The sequence below is a fragment of the Mytilus trossulus genome, unplaced genomic scaffold, assembly GCF_036588685.1.
Source record: "Mytilus trossulus isolate FHL-02 unplaced genomic scaffold, PNRI_Mtr1.1.1.hap1 h1tg000373l__unscaffolded, whole genome shotgun sequence".
Lineage (NCBI taxonomy): Eukaryota > Metazoa > Mollusca > Bivalvia > Mytilida > Mytilidae > Mytilus > Mytilus trossulus.
Window position 1 is genome coordinate 3,231,916 of NW_026963340.1, and position 8,474 is coordinate 3,240,389.

Below are 8,474 nucleotides of genomic sequence, written 5' to 3' on the forward strand. Positions count from 1 at the left end.
AGATTTTTTATTTGGTTTTTGTTGATTTGAGATCTAAATAATACCAATGCAAATATAAGGTAAAAGTCCGAGTCAGCCTTTTTCCGCCATTTCTTTTTAAATCAAATATATCGAAAAAGAGTTCCATGACCTCTCAATATATTTAGCTTATGTTGTTACTTTAAAAATGCTTTTTCAACTTACAGTATCATTTTTAAATTCTTGATTTTTTTTAATTTCACGTAAGTACATCCTTGAATGAAGAGACTAATTTGACTTTTTTATGTGCCAAAGTCTTAATTTAATTTGTCCGTCACACCATTTCGACCTGGCAACGAGGAGAATAAAGAATATCAAAAGGAAATCTGGGACAACATTTGACTTTGGTAAAATGAAAAGTAGGAGTGGGGAGATGGGGACAAACATAGCATGAGGATTTCATAAATTTAAATGAAGATATTTTTAAATCGTCAAATTTAGGATATATGTGTACTTAATATTAAAGGCCCTCTAATACCATATAATTTATTCATGCTTATGTTTATCTGCTGAAATATAATCATGCAACAATATATTCTTTTTCACTTACCAAAACTATTTACTAACTTTCTTCAGGTTCTAAGACTGTTACCGAATCGACAAATTTCAAAACTTAACATTTATAATTGGTCTTTATCTAAACAAATTACACTGTATAAAATGCATAGTCATATGGCGATTCATTCAAGTGAACCATGGACAAGAAAGATTGAAATTCATAGGATAATAATGTACCGTGGCCTAGTTCTTATCTTTTTACTTGGAAACGAACGTCATTGAAACATTATAGTTTGTATCAATAATGTGTGAAAATGACAGATGTTTGACTCTCCTTGTCATCATGATAAACATTAACAGTAAAATATGACTTGTAAAATATAAAGACTTTATTTACAAAGAAAAAAGTAAGTTAGTAAATCATTCACTAGTTCTAGTCACACTATCAAACATTTTGGGGCCTTTATATCTTGTTGTTTGGTGTGAGCCAAGGGTTTGTGTAGAAGGCCGTACCTTGACCTATAATGGTTTTCTTTTATAAATTGTTATTTAGATGGAGAGTTGTCTCATTGGCACTAATACCTAACCTTCCCATACCTTTTCAATCACGATCCCTATCAGAATATAGAGAAAGTATTAGTTATCGCTAATAAGACACTCGCGTCTGGCGTATATATAAAATTGTAATCCTTGTATTAATAATGAGTTTATTTACTATAATAATGAGTTACGACTTTCTTATAATCAAATTACGACTAACATGACACACAAAATTCATCGGGTTTCGATGATCTTCCGTTAATTTTCAATGGCTATTTTTTTGGTTACAAGGTCACATATGAAATTACGATCTCAAACATACAACAGTACCGTACATATTAACATAGAGGCTAAGTAGACTAGTTCTTTTAAACCTTTGTATATACACGGAAAAATTACAACAAGATAATGTTACCTGTTTAGGACTCCGCCATGTTGAGATCACCGATAGTGCAATTACGATGATCAGTTTGACACCAGTGATTAACTATATCAGCAAATTAACTATCTTGATGTATCACCAGAGAAATTTGAGGAAACAAGGTGTGACCATGTTAGAAGTACATTAAGTTCATTCGAAACCGCCTTCATCAAAAATATAATCTTTTTGTTGTTGAGAGCGATTCTATTTAGCTTTGATTAGCTTTTGAAGATATTATCTGCTCGTTCTCGAGGGTGATTATATATAACATTGCTTAGCTGTTTAGTAGATGTTATCTGCCTTTCAGTGAAGGCGATTCAAATTAGCATTGGCTAACTTATTGGAGAAATAATCTGCTCGTTGGTGAGGGAGATTCAAGTCAGCATTTGTCAGCTTATTGGAGATATTATCTGCTCGTTGGGTGAGGGCGAATCAAGTTAACATTGGTTAGCTTATTAGAGTTCTGATCCGCTTATAAAACGTAAGTTATGAAAATTATCTTTTTGTAAACTGTTTCATGTCTTATTATTCAATCATATTAAGAACCATGAATTTTCAGTTGTCTTGTATTCTATCTTAAGGATGTTTGCTTGTCATGTTTTGGACTTTTTGTCAAATATTTCGAGAGCCGTGGTGTAGTGGTTAGTGCATCGGACTACTAACACAAAGGTTCCTGGTTCGATTCCCGTTTGGGATGAAAATTTCAGGAACTCAATTTTCGGCTCTCCCTTGACACCATTTGCGAGTATGGTCTTGAGGAAACGATGATAGTCCGTCGGACGGGGACGATAAATGGCTGACCCGTGTTAAGAGAGAGCCATATCTCTTGCACGTTAAAGACACCTTTGTAGATTTCGAAAAAGAGTAGGCTAATGCCGCTACAAGGCAGCACTCGAACCCGCAAAGTGGAAAGGGATTAATATAAGTTGCAAAACTTGTTTCCCAATCCACTATAAATAAATATGTTTAAACTAAATATTTCGAAATTCTCTGGTTTTATCCATTTAAATGCCTTAACAAATTTGCCCATAAATCCCATATTTCTTTTTATAAATCTTTTCCATGTATAATTATAAACCATTTGTAAAAGTTTTATAAAATTCTATTTATTTTTAATATTTTTTGAGAACTTTAGCTGGTCAATAAAAAAGCTATGAAAAATCAAGAGAGAACATTTTCCCGCCAAAATTTCAATGGCTAATATCTCGAAAACAAGCACATTGACCCCTATATTTTTTTTGCTTTTTTGCTTCTTCAATTAATCACCTATCAATATATACTAGTTTTAAGGAAAGTTATTTATTATGAAACTGAGCAGCAAACTTATAATGTCGGAAACCAATCGATGTCTCGGTTAAGAAACTTAATTGTTTTAAAATGTTCACCATGATCTTCAAAAATTATATATATATATATATATATATATGTTGTTTCAATGTTGTAATTTATTCCAATGAAGAAGGCCGTAATGGCCGAAACGTATGGGAATTTGTTTTATAGTTTTTATTATATATATATAGATATATATTATATGTTTAATTAAATTGCAAATGCAAATGGGGAATGTGTCGGAGAGAAAACAACCCGGCCATAGAACATACACAACCAAAAGGTCACCAATAGGTCTTCAATGCAGCGAGAAACTTCCGCTGCCGGAGGCGTCCTTCAGCATGTTCAGCTGACCCCTAAAAAATGTATATTTATTAGTTTAATGATAATGGACGGCATACTAAACTCCGAATTATACACAAGACATTAGATTTGATAATAATACAAGACTAACAGGGGCCTGAGACTTGGGACAGGCGCAAAAATGTGGCAGGGTTAAACATATTTTTTTTTATCTCAACCTTCCGATTCCTCTAGCCTATGTAAAAAGGTAAACGAATAACAACACGCACAGTAAAATTCAGTTCAGGTCAATACATTGCCAAACACATTTGGTGTCTTCATCGTCAAAATGCGTTTGTTAAAAAGGATACTTAGTGCACAATTAGTCATTCCACACATTTTGTACACAGCGAAATATATCTGACTTTTTAATGGTTGAAGTATGCCCAACTGATATCTTCCCACATACTGGTTTGTAATTTGTAACGTACATCAAATTGTTTTTTTTTGCATTAGGTTGACTTGGATATTGAATATGATCTACATGTAATACTAATTTTCTATGTAAATAAATTAACCACTTTCTTTTAATGTTTCGGATGTTTCGAAATTCCATAATTTCTACTTTTAATACTGGACTAAAGCCATTCTTAAAGCTACTTCTAAGGTCAGTTGTATTGCATGTTAAGTTCCGACAATTGGTTATTTGAATAAATATCTTCATCACTTTCTCAATTAACGTGTCTCTTATCAGATGTGTGTGGGTTATCAGTGTCCATTATTTATTAGTGACAGGTGTTGTTTTGCTAGGTTTTAATCTCTGATATTGAAAGTATTTTTTTCAATTAATATCGTTTTTAAAATGATCAAATTACATAGAGAATAATACATGGCAAAATCCGTATCATATGTCGTATCATCCCGAGACATCAATATCAGCCCAAGGGCCTTTAGGCCCGAGGGATGATATTGGTCGAGGGTGATACGGCATGTGATACGGATTTTGCCATGTATTATACGCTTTATCATATGTTTCAACAGATGAGTATTATATGAACTGTTTTCTGATTCATAACACTGGGTTACCTTCAGATCTACTTTTGTCTTGTTTCAATGGCCTTAAAAAAGAACTGCTCAATTACTAATCCGAAGCACCTTGGTTACCTTACAATTTACGTGCTGTTGTTTTAAAAATATTTTGTTTATTTTTGTATTTTTTATAGTTGCATTTAGTGTGCCAAAAAATAAGAATTTTTTTTGACGTTCTTGACGTCACATACAATATGAAAACGACGTTCGTGACGTCACATACCAAACAATGACGTCATAAAAAAAAATTGAGGAACATTTTTCATAAGCAAAAAAAAACCAAAACTGACTTTATGTAAAAAAAAAAAAAAAAAAAAAAAAAGTAGGGGTGTGATAAAGGGTAGGGGTGCGATAAAGGGTATGCGATAAAGGGTAGGGGTGTGATAAAGGGTATGCGATAAAGGGTGCGCATCAAAGTTGCGCGATATGGATTAAACAGCAGGCTATTTATCACATATGCAAAACTACTGTATTTACTACTAAACATATGATAAATGTGTTTTATGAGATGTATGTTATCACATGTTTTTTTTTATCAATATCAGTTTTTTTCCACGAATAAGAAACAGTTTACCAATAGAACAGGGCAACAAATCGTGTATTTAAGAGGGACAAAAAATACCAACGGGACAGTCAAACTCATAAATCTAAAAGAAACTAACAACACCATGGCTAAAAATTAAAAAAGACAAACAGACAAACAATAATACACATCACACAACATAGAAAAACAAAGAATAAACAACACGAACCCAACTAAAAACTAGGGGTGATATCAAGTGCTCCAGAAGGGTAATCAGATCCTGCTCCACATGTGGGACCCGTCGTGTTGCTTATGTGATATCAAATCCGGTAAATGTAACGTTTAAATACATTGTCAAACGGCATGTGGCACCAAGTATATGTTTTCCATGTGTATAACTGTGTTTGATAATACAACAACAAATAGACACGCTTAAGGTGGTAGACCTAGGTTAGGGGAAATAACTCTTAAAATCATCAGTACGTTTGAGTCAGTCATTTTCATAAATAGGTTCTAAGCTTCTAGGATACATAGATTATTTTCAGTCTGTTTCAGGTAGATGCTTAAAATACATTAATAAAACTTGACTATAACAAACGCATCACTGAATTAAAGAGTTATCTCCCTGGATCAAGGTCTACCCCCTTAATGTGTCAAATTGACCACAAACCACCAACAAGACTGAATAACTGCCTGAAGTGGGCGTATTTGAAATGAGAGATGATGCATGTAATAAAACAATATCAGCCTAGCTATACACCAATTTATAGTTTCTTAGTTCTTTCATTACTTAAAAAGTACTGAATTTTAATGAATAAAGACACCTGACGAACCACAATTAAACGTTAAACAAACTTTCGATGAGTGTATCTATATAAGTATATAATTCCAAAAATACAAACAACACAAGTATGGCCAATACAAACCACACAAGTATACCTCAATACAGACCACACAAGTATGACTCAATACAGACCACACAAGTATGACTCAATACAGACCACACAAGTATGACTCAATACAAATCACACAAGCATGAATCAATACAAATCACACAAGTATGACTCAATACAAATCACACAAGCATGAATCAATACAAATCACACAAGTATGACTCAATACAAATCACACAAGCATGAATCAATACAAATCACACAAGTATGAATCAATACAAATCACACGAGCATGAATCAATACAAATCACACAAGTATGACTCAATACAAATCACAAAAGTATGACTCAATACAGACCACACAAGTATGACTCAATACAGATCACACAAGCATGACTCAATACAGACCACAAAAGTATGACTCAATACAAATCACACAAGTATGACTCAATACAAACCACAAAAGTATGACTCAATACAAATCACACAAGTATGAATCAATACAGAACACACAAGTATGAATCAATACAGACCACACAAGTATGACTCAATACAGACCACAAAAGTATGACTCAATACAAATCACACAAGTATGACTCAATACAAATCACACAAGTATAACTCAATACAAATCACAAAAGTATGAATCAATACAAATCACACAAGCATGAATCAATACAAATCACACAAGTATGACTCAATACAGATCACACAAGTATGACTTTATACAGATCACACAAGTATGACTCAATACAAATCACACAAGTATGACTCAATTCAAATCACACAAGTATGACTCAATACAGATCACACAGTTGTGACTCGATACAAACCAGAAAAGTATGACTCAATACAGATCACACAAGTATGACTCAATACAAATCACACAAGTATGACTCAATTCAAATCACACAAGTATGACTCAATACAGATCACACAGTTGTGACTCAATACAAACCAGAAAAGTATGACTCAATACAAATCACACAAGTATGACTCAATACAGATCACACAAGTATGACTCAATACAGATCACACAAGTATGACTCAATACAAATCACACAAGTATGACTCAATTCAAATCACACAAGTATGACTCAATACAGATCACACAGTTGTGACTCGATACAAACCAGAAAAGTATGACTCAATACAAATCACACAAGTAGGACTCAATACAAATCACACAAATATGACTCAATACAGACCACAAAAGTATGACTCGATACAAACCAGAAAAGTATGACTCATTACAAATCACACAAGTAGGACTCAATACAAATCACACAAGTATGACTGAATACAGACCACAAAAGTATGACTCAATATAAATCACACAAGTATGACTCAATTCAAATCACACAAGTATGAATCAATACAGATCACACAAGTATGACTCAATACAGACCACAAAAGTATGACTCAATACAAATCACACAAGTATGACTCAATTCAAATCACACAAGTATGAATCAATACAAATTACACAAGTATGACTCAATACAGACCACACAAGTATGACTCAATACAGACCACACATGTGTGACTCGATACAAACCAGAAAAGTATGACTCAATACAAGCCAGAAAAGTATGACTCGATACAAGCCAGAAAAGTATGACTCAATACAGACCACACAAGTATGACTCAATACAAATCACACAAGTATGACTCAATACAGACCACACATGTGTGACTCGATACAAACCAGAAAAGTATGACTCAATACAAACCAGAAAAGTATGACTCGATACAAGCCAGAAAAGTATGACTCAATACAGACCACACAAGTATGACTCAATACAAATCACACAAGTATGACTCAATACAAATCACACAAGTATGACTCTATACAAACCACACAAGTATGACTCAATACAGATCACAGAAGTATGACTCAATACAGACCACACATGTGTGACTCTATATAAACTAGAAAAGTATGACTCAATACAAACCATACAAGTATGAATCCATTCAAACCACCCAAGAATTACTCAATACAAACCACACAAGAATGACTCTATACAAACAGCACAAGTATGACTCAATAATACACATTACACAAGCAATACAACCATACAAGTATGACTCCATACAAACCACACAAGTATGACTCAATACAAACCCCTCAAGAAACACTCTATACAAACCACACAAGTATGACTCAATAATACACACCACACAAGTAATACAACCAGACAAGTATAACTCAATTCAAATCACACATGTATGACTCCATAATACAAACCACACAAGTAATACAACCAGACAAGTACAACTCAATTCAAATCACAAATGTATGACTCAATAATACAAACCACACTAGCAATACACACCACACAAGTATGATTCTTACAATCAATACAAACTTTACAAATATAACTCTATACAACCACACAAGTATGACCCAATACAAAACACACAAGTATGGCTCAATAAAAACCACACAAGTATGACTCAATAAAACCAAACGGCTATGACTATGCAACCACACGAGTATGACTCAATAAAACCAAACGGCTATGACTATGCAACCACACGAGTATGACTCAATACAAACCACACAAGTTTTATTATGTTGTACAATTAAAAACAACAAAACGATTGGTATGCTTGCTTAATATTACTATTTAATTACTGTACAATATGTTTTCAGCAACTGTTTATAATATATTAAGAAACAATGAAGTTATTAAAAAATCTGAACATTGACAATTTAGGAAACGCAATTGAAAATGGCCAAACTCAATGCCAACGTCAACGGAATTCAAGACAGAGTAATGAAAAATATGGAATAATATTTAGAAAAAAATATGTCCTTTAACCAAAATTCAGTTATCATATTATTTAAAAAACAAATAATAATTATAGATATAAA